This window comes from Panulirus ornatus, chromosome 14 (assembly GCF_036320965.1).
Source record: "Panulirus ornatus isolate Po-2019 chromosome 14, ASM3632096v1, whole genome shotgun sequence".
In the NCBI taxonomy this organism is placed as follows: Eukaryota; Metazoa; Arthropoda; class Malacostraca; order Decapoda; family Palinuridae; genus Panulirus; species Panulirus ornatus.
In genome coordinates, this window is record NC_092237.1 from 9,974,801 (window position 1) to 9,984,800 (window position 10,000).

Sequence of the window (10,000 nt, forward strand, 5' to 3'; positions counted from 1 at the left end):
CCTCCCACACACCTCCTGCCATTCATCACATTCCAAAAGCAGATCACCAAATTTACGGAGAACGACAACACTGTGAACGCGAATGCGATGAGGGACGTGGACAGGTTGCTTATAGACTTTCCCCGGGAGTTGGGGCCCGTAACGTACACTTCTCTGATATTGTTATCATGACACAGTCCTCATGACTCCAGCTGGCAAACTACGTAACGAGTGTATTTCACGACCGTGTTTGAAAGTTGGGCATAAACGCAACGCAGTCGTGTGTCTAGTGTGTTCTTTATTTCCACGATCCGAGGTATGTCTGGTGTGTTCTTTACTTTCCAAGATCCGAGCAGTGTTTAAGGTGCGGGTGTAACGTATACTAAAGAAAAAAAAGAAATTTCCTTACGTTTTTGTGTGAGGCAATATGACACAATGAACGAAGGATTTTGACAAATGCTCTAGGGAGTCTTGCCTCACGTTGTTGACAATGATTTACTTCTTTGAATATTCTTCAATATGCGTTTATCAAATTGTACAATATAGAATGTATTGTTTCCAAACAGTTATAATCCTCATCATATAATTTTCTATATCGACAGTAACTACTGTAAATGACTGCTCCCGTAATCATTAAATAAATGCGTCTCACTTTCACGCTTACCAACGCTGCCGGAAGAACGGAGACTCGTAACGTTCATTTTGAAGCCTATCGATCCCATTTGTGAAGATAATTTACTTGTCATGTGTACAAACTATGGTGGTTCCCACACAGGCAGGCGTGGCTCCCTCAGTCCTCTCGTGTGTTTCTCGCTACATTTTTTTCTCTCTCTGTTATTCACATACTCCCTCTGGTACTCTTACCATCTCCTCAATCCTCCCTTCTTCCTCTGTCCTCCCTCCATCCTTTCCCTTCCTCCTTCTTCCTGGAGAATAGGGTGGTCTAGGTACAGAGGACAGGGCACTGACCAGTAATAGGTGTCACGTACAGGAAGGTCAGATGTAGGATGAACCTTAGCCCCACTCTGGTCAAGAGACCTTGCGACAGCCATCCAGACGAAGGAGGAGGAGGTGGAGGATGTGTTGCCCAGGGGCTGGGGGTTGAAGATATGGTAGATAAGGTAGAGGATAACGAGGGGGACATTAGCATGGAGAGTGACGGCGGGTGTGCAGGCTGGTACAGAGACCACAGTCAGAGATAAGTGGTTCTCAAGGGGGACCTTTTAAAGATAGGTACAAGGCTCTTACAGGCTAGCTGTGGGAACGCGGTGATGGAAGGACCCCAGTCATGGCACGACGTTGAATCAATACCTCTACGTATAACGTCTGGTATGTATTGTAGTGATGGTGAGAATGCCCTTGAGACTGAGGGAGTATACGTGCCACATAATCGTGAGAAAGGTGTGTCGTGACCAGTGGCCTGTCTTACGAGGACAGCTTGCGTCTGAGCATGGATGCAATGGCTTATCTGGGCCGGGTCTTTCGACTGAGCCAGGTGGAGGCCTATTGATCCCGAGAGGCAGCCATGACTCAGGTCAGGAGGGAGCGGAAGAATGCGGTGGTCGCCGCCGCCTCCAGGTGAGGTTGGGTCAGGTTAAAGGAATTCGGTCAGACCGCTGGGAATCAGGGTCATCCTAGGTCATACAAGCAGCAGGTGAGAGGAATGGTTGTTTACATCACTGTGAACCAAGACCCGTAGAATTCCATCTCAAGATCTCTATGTTAAAGGTCGTTTAACACAACAAGTTTTTTTTTTAACCAACGTCGAACGTGTAAAGAAAAAAAAAATGAATGCGGAGGAAATTGAGATAACAATCACCATCATAAATGCCAGATAACATTAAGATAAGAGAGACGTGTGTAGACATCTTAGATGGTATCATTTCTTAGCCTCATTAGCCACACCAGGATATAAAACTGCCATTCAAACTATGAGGTGCATGATATCATGGGGCGAGCTTATGACCCGCGAAGGAGTTCAAGTCTAGATTATATTAGCGTAATGTCCTCAGATGCACAGCCCTGTTTATCGAAGTGATATGAAAAAAAAGAAAAGACAGCCAAGATAATTTGGTGGGTAGATTATCCAGACTAGCAAATCACACAGTACAGGAGAATCGTATTGATATCACACAAGGAAATACAGTCCCTGACAAGACCCCCCCAACAAAATGATAGATTAACCGGATGATTAATATTATTATTATTCTTCTTAAGAGGTGTTGACAACGAGGAACATATTAATCGACGGAACAACAGAGGATTATCAGTCGACTCAAGAGAAGACTTTCCCTTTTCAACAGTAGGGGCTGGACTGGCTTTGTGTGTGTGTGTGTGTGTGTGTGTGTGTAAACTCTGTGAGGATTAATTTCAAAGTTTACATTGAGAAATTCCCACAGAATATTCGGTAGGATATTTGTAACTTGAGATGGATCCTAAGGTGCTCTTAGATGTAAATACAGTTGAAAAGATGTGGCTGTAACTGTAGTGAGAGGTGAGATGTGGCTGTAACTGTAGTGAGTGGTAAGTTGTGGCTGTAACCTTTCGAAATAGAAAACGTCTTCCTGGGTGACGTCACTACAGAGACAAAAAAAAGGGGGAAACTCCCGCATTTTGGAAATGAGTCTCATTAAAGGTCAAGGAAATGCGTAATGAAAGTCCAAAGTCAACGATAATCCAGAGGATCAAGGGATGTGGGGCGGATCACAGTGAGATTTGTAGGAGGGAGAATTGGCATCGGTAAAGCAGAATTCGAAAATGGAATTTCTCACAAAGTTATAGAGAACCCTAAACAGTTCTCCACACACACACACACACACACACACACACACACACACACATATATATATATATATATATATATATATATATATATATATATATATATATATATATATATATATATATATATATATATATAATGAGGGAAAGACACAAAGTGTATTCCTTGCTACGTACGTCCTGGACGGTAAAGATTGGAATACTTGGTCACCAGTATCATGCCAAAGAGCAAAGAAGACTAGAACAAATGCAGGAAAGAGCAGCAAAACTAATTCCGTTGGTAAGCCTGAAGTCCTCAACCATGATGAAACACTCGTTGTAGAAATATTTTCTGAAGGAAATTAGGAAAAAAAAAAGAAAAAAAACACGAGATTCGAGACGAGTGTTCGAAACATTGATTCATTGAGACAACAAAAGCGATCATCTACATGACGTTAGACCGACGTACGTTTGACCAGAGTTAACGACATGACGTTAACCCTCAAGGAAGGAGATGTAATATAAACGAGCAGTCAGACATACGTTTGACCAGAGATAACGACATGACGTTAACCTTGGAGGAAGGAGATGAAGTATAAACGAGCAGTGGCATTTAAAAACAAATCTAACTATCGCCCCTTCGCCCCCCAACCCCTTGAGGTTATTAAAACGAAGACCATGACAACATTTCAGACGCAGGTAGACCAGTGTTGTAGCATTACCAGTCAGTCGTCCTTGAATAAGCTTATTCAAGAAGGAATTTATATAATACCCACATACTTCAAACTTAATGCTCTCGGGAGCCGAGGCCACAGATCATACCGCCGGCTGCCGGAAGTAGAGCAGAATGTGATTTGCCTTCGCAGTTTCCCCATAGAATTTCCATATCGGTACACCGTCCAATGCGGCAAACCCGTTTGAGTTGAATTTCCCCGTCGCTTGATGTTCCGGAGGGAGAGGTGGGAGGTGGAGAACCCCCCCGGCCCTTCTGCATTGCTATCCTCTCTCCATCTATTGAGGAATGAGAGGGAGGACACATATACTATCCTCTGGTAGATAACCTCCTCATAGACAATTAAGTCCTCTCTCTCTCTCTCTCTCTCTCTCTCTCTCTCTCTCTCTCTCTCTCTCTCTCTCTCTCTCTCTCTCTCTCTTTCTCCCTCCTCGTACCTCTCCATTCGCGGGCAGTCCAGGGTCGAGCGCATAGGTTCGAATCCTGGTTGCGGCAGTCGGTTCACAGTCAATTCAGCTGTTCATCCAACCCTTAGGGGTTGGTAGATAAAATGGTTACCTTGCTCAGGCTAGGATATATATATATATATATATATATATATATATATATATATATATATATATATATATATATATATATATATATGTATATATATATATATATATATATTGGAAAGGATCACAATTTTGCGCGTGATCAAGATATTCCTATGAGTCCACGGGGAAAATGAAACACGTAAAGTTCCTAAGTGCACTTTCGTGTGTCTCCCCTAATGATGTGATTATTACACGAAAGTGTACTTGGGAACTTTTCGTGTTTCATTTTCCCCGTGGACTCATAGGAATATATATATATATATGGGATGGCATATATCGCTTCAGGGATATGTCTGTTCTCCGTTGTTCCCACAGAATTTCATTTCCAGTGCTTGGCTCGGGAGATTACGTGTATATCGTAACTGATCTCTTTACCCTCGTTCGCTGGGATTGGGAGGATGAGGCGCGCGGGATCCATTTGTTTGAACGCCGGAGAGAGCCTGGCCGACGGGTGATCCGGGACGGTTCATCAACCAAACGTAATTACCCGTTTTTGACTGACGATCAACCCACCCACCGACCGACCAGCGAAGCCGGACCCCCTTAACCCCAGTGCCAAGCCAAACAGACAGAATGACGTCATCGGTGACGCAAGTCGGCTCGCAGGGCCCGCATGTAAATAAAGAGAGGACAGATGACGGGGGGGCGGGGGCGCCGCCGGCCGCGGCCCTCACCCTCCCTGACGACCTTCAAGAGGTCACGACCCTCCTGGCGACGATCTCCCTGACGACCTCCCCGTGGTCACGACCTTCCTAGGGTTACGACCTTGTTGACGTCCTTCCTGAGGCCACCCTCCCTGGCGACCTTCCTGAAGCCACCCACCTCTCCCTGCCAGCTCAAAGCCCTCCCCTCCCTCATCCTTTCCCAGGGAGTTTACACAGGGGCGGCTGGTAAAGGCTGGGTGGCGGGCGGGTCTCACTATCGGCTCCCCCCTGTGTGTGGCAACCTCTGGTGAAAGCCAGCGTTGTTATCGTCCCAGGGTAATAATAACCCAGTGTAAACTGTGAGCTGCGGACGAACCATTCATCGTTCATCCTGTGACTAACACACCACCTCACACACGCCTGACACACACACACACCACCACCACCACCCGCTCCGCTACCCCACCTCACACACACCTGACACACACACCACCACCCGCTCCGCTACCCCCCTCACACACACCTGACACACACACACCACCACCCGCTCCGCTACCCCACCTCACACACACCTGACTGACTCCTGAGGATATTACGGTTCAGCAGATGCTAAGTTCTCTCTGTGCCTCAACAGACGCTGAGTTCTCTCTTTGCCTCAGCAGACGCTGAGTTCTCTCTGTGCGTCAGCAGATGCTCAGTTCTCTCTGTGCCTCAGCAGACGCTGAGTTCTCTCTGTGCCTCGGCAGATGCTGAGTTCTCTCTGTGCCTCAGCAGACGCTGAGTTCTCTCTGTGCCTCAGCAGACGCTGAGTTCTCTCTGTGCCTCAGCAGACGCTGAGTTCTCTCTGTGCCTCGGCAGATGCTCAGTTCTCTCTGTGCCTCAACAGACGCTGAATTCTCTCTGTGCCTCGGTAGATGCTAAGTTCTCTCTGTGCCTCAGCTAAGTTCTCTGACTGGAATAATGCTAAGAACTATTTTTTTTTCTCCCCCAAGAAGACGATGGTGCCCTCCGTTGCTCATTCCTTGTCTGAGGGTCTTGGGAGGTGGTGAGGACTGTCCCATTATGGAAACGAGATCCCATTAGCGAGTCCCAGGAGACCGTTCACTGACACACACACACACACACACACACACAAACAAACACAGTGGTGGAAACACGTATCCCTGCAATGCTCCAGTTGGTTTACGTGGTAAACAAGGACATCTAAACGAGAGGCGACGAAGCCATGACTACATTATCCGGACCGGGTCACCATACTGTGTGGATGAGGTCACCATACTCTACGGGTCAGGTCACCATCCTGTACACGTCAGGTCGCCACGTCAGGTCACTATACTATACGCTTCAGGTCACCATCCTATACGTTTCAGGTCATCATCCTGTACGCGTCAGGTCACCATCCTGTACGGGTCAGGTCACCATCCTGTACGCGTCAGGTCACAGTACGTTACAGGTTGGAGGGTCACAGTGACCGAAGCCGCACCAATGACAGAGGAGGTGGCCCTTAAGCGCCAGCTGGTGCTTGAGGGCCTGTGATGTTTGGGGGGGTACAAGGAGAGACGCGTTCGCCACCTGAAAGTGTGATCAAGAAGTAATTAGATATGGTAATGAAGGTCGTGGAGGCTGAGAGAGAGGGGGAGGGAGGGAGGAGGAGGATTTTTGTATATGCAGATGACGCTCTGTTGGTGAAACGGGCCTAAATAGGCGAGAGTAGCGCTTAAAGAGAATAAGAGAGGGGGAGGGGTTGTTGTTGTTGCGCGGGCGGTAACATGATGTCGAATTCGCGCATGCCAAACCCCCACGAAAAGACGTAACTTAAGTTTAAGATTAGGGGATGAAATGGATAAAGGGGAATACACCCTCCCTGGTGGATTCCAACCTTAATACAGGAGAGAGAGAGAGAGAGAGAGAGAGAGAGAGAGAGAGAGAGAGAGAGAGAGAGAGAGAGAGAGAGAGAGAGAGAGAGAGAGGGAGAGAGAGAGAGAGAGAGAGAGAGAGAGAGACAAGGGCGAAAGGCATGTATCAGATGATAGGTTTGACGGGCGAAGACACACCTAAAGAAGATTAACAGGAGTTCTGTCTGCCATCGTCAGCTTCACCGGCGAGTGGCACTCGGGTGGACCACGTTTACACAGGCTCTCCGTCAGTCTGTCTCACACACACACACACACACACACACACACACACACACACACACACACACACACACACACAAATCCACCCTCAACCGGGGCCGTGAGCGTTAAAGTGGCACACGGATTTCCACAATGCCGTAAGAGCCTCTCACTTATGCAGGTGGCACGGTAGGGTCACGCAGGGAGCGCCCCTGCCGCCTCCTCCGCCAGCAGCCGTGCCGTCTCCGTGCCCCAGAATGATCCCCATCATTACACTGTGGTCCTTCAGTCACTCCATTTAACGTTGTCTTACGAATCATCCTTCAGCCGTGATCAGTTTCCCCGCTGTCTTTATCCTTCTCTTCTGTGGTTTGCCTCGCTGTCTTTATCCATGTCTTTCATTGTTTACCTCACTTTCACCCCATCTTCAGTAGATATAAACATATATATATATATATATATATATATATATATATATATATATATATATATATATATATATATGGGAGCGGGGGGCTGGAAATCCTCCCCTCTCAATTTTTTTTTTAATTTTCCAAAAGAAGGAACAGAGAAGGGGGCCAGGTGAGGATATTCCCTCAATGGCCCAGTTCTCTGTTCTTAACGCTACCTCGCTAACGCGGGAAATGGCGAATAGTTTGAAAAAAAAAAAAAAAAAAAAAAATATATATATATATATATATATATATATATATATATATATATATATATATATATATATATATATATATATATATATATGTATGGGAATGAATAAAGGCAGACAGTATGAATTATGTACATGTGTATATATGTATATGTCTGTGTGTGTACATATATGTATACGTTGAGATGTATAGGTATGTATATTTGCGTGTCTGGACGTGTATGTATATACATGTGTATGTGGGTGGGTTGGGCCATTCTTTCGTCTGTTTCCTTGCGCTACCTTGTTAACGCAGGAGACAGCGACAAAGCAAATTAACTAAATGCATATATATATATATATATATATATATATATATATATATATATATATATATATATATATATATATATATATATATATATTAAAATCTTTGTTGCCCATACCACTTTTAAGTTCGTTGACATAAAACCTCGACACAGAATTACATTTTGGAGCCTCGTCTGTACGAAAATCGTATTAAAAAGAGTAAATGACAAATGATAAATGATGGAGATAATTGAAAGTAGACTGCAGGCACGCTTTTCCCAGTCCAGAATCCATTCATCTATAAGACTTAATCAGCGGCTGACAATGAGGCGCATCCAAATGAAATGAGTCCCTTCCTGTACAGCAAAAAGGGGGACATCCAGAGAAAGACCTGGAGGAGGAACGCTATCTTCCTCACGAACTGCGAGGTCGGTGGGGGAAGACTCCACCTCCACCTCATGCCAGATGGCTTGTCTGTTGTTGTCTCCTCTCCCTCTCCCTCCCTTCCTCCTCCCCGCGTGGACGGAGGAAGGGACTGAAGGCGCCCCCTTGTGTCTCAACAGGACACCATGAGACCCACAGATGCCCCGAATGAGATATTCAAAGGACGAAATCCTCTGCGGATCTTTCCTTGGCTGCTGTTCTCCTCCTCTGTGACCCAGGGAGCAGCTGCCGTTCTATATGACCCAGGGAGCAGCTGCCGTTCTATATGACCCAGTGAGCAGCTGCCGTTCTCCTCCTCAGTGACCCAGGGAGCAGCTGCCGTTCTATATGACCCAGTAAGCAGCTGCCGTTCTCCTCCTCTGTGACCCAGGGTGCAGCTGCCGTTCTCCTCCTCTGTGACCCAGGGAGCAGCTGCCGTTCCCTCCTCAGTGACTCACGGAGCAGCTGCCGTTCCCTCCTCAGTGACTCACGGAGCAGCTGCCGTTCTCCTCCTCAGTGACCCAGGGAGCAGCTGCCGTTCTCCTCCTCTGTGACTCACGGAGCAGCTGCCGTTCTCCTCCTCAGTGACCCAGGGAGCAGATGCCGTTCCCTCCTCAGTGACTCACGGAGCAGCTGCCGTTCTCCTCCTCTGTGACTCACGGAGCAGCTGCCGTTCTCCTCCTCAGTGACCCAGGGAGCAGCTGCCGTTCTCCTCCTCAGTGACCCAGGGAGCAGCTGCCGTTCCCTCCTCAGTGACTCACGGAGCAGCTGCCGTTCCCTCCTCAGTGACTCACGGAGCAGCTGCCGTTCTCCTCAGTGACCCAGGGAGCAGCTGCCGTTCTCCTCCTCTGTGACTCACGGAGCAGCTGCCGTTCTCCTCCTCAGTGACCCAGGGAGCAGATGCCGTTCCCTCCTCAGTGACTCACGGAGCAGCTGCCGTTCTTCTCCTCTGTGACTCACGGAGCAGCTGCCGTTCTCCTCCTCAGTGACCCAGGGAGCAGCTGCCGTTCTCCTCCTCAGTGACCTAGGGAGCAGCTGCCGTTCTCCTCCTCAGTGACCCAGGGAGCAGCTGCCGTTCTCCTCCTCTGTGACCCAGGGAGCAGCTGCCGTTCTCCTCCTCTGTGACTCACGGAGCAGCTGCCGTTCCCTCCTCAGTGACTCACGGAGCAGCTGCCGTTCTCCTCCTCAGTGACCTAGGGAGCAGCTGCCGTTCTCCTCCTCAGTGACCCAGGGAGCAGCTGCCGTTCTCCTCCTCTGTGACCCAGGGAGCAGCTGCCGTTCTCCTCCTCTGTGACTCACGGAGCAGCTGCCGTTCCCTCCTCAGTGACTCACGGAGCAGCTGCCGTTCTCCTCCTCAGTGACTCACGGAGCAGCTGCCGTTCTCCTCTTCAGTGACTCACGGAGCAGCTGCCGTTCCCTCCTCAGTGACTCACGGAGCAGCTGCCGTTCTCCTCCTCAGTGACTCACGGAGCAGCTGCCGTTCTCCTCCTCAGTGACTCACGGAGCAGCTGCCGTTCTCCTCTTCAGTGACTCACGGAGCAGCTGCCGTTCCCTCCTCAGTGACTCACGGAGCAGCTGCCGTTCTCCTCCTCAGTGACTCACGGAGCAGCTGCCGTTCTCCTCCTCTGTGACCCAGGGAGCAGCTGCCATTCTCCTCCTTAGTGACTCACGGAGCAGCGCGCCCTACACCTCCTCCGTCGGTGAGGAGGTAAAGTAGGCTTGTGGGGGAAATGCGGTTCCCGGGAGCAAGAGGCTCTCCTACTGTGAACACCTCGGCGGTGGACCCCGGTGCGATTCTC

At 48.5% G+C, this 10,000-nt stretch overlaps 1 protein-coding gene and 1 long non-coding RNA gene across 4 annotated transcripts in view; one reads left to right on the forward strand and one right to left on the reverse strand.

The window, feature by feature from the left end:
* Positions 1-10,000, forward strand: part of LOC139753294 (uncharacterized) — a 483,377-nt gene that overhangs the window by 336,937 nt on the left and 136,440 nt on the right. The window lies entirely within an intron of this gene.
* Positions 1-10,000, reverse strand: part of LOC139753293 (uncharacterized) — a 155,358-nt gene that overhangs the window by 23,395 nt on the left and 121,963 nt on the right. The window lies entirely within an intron of this gene.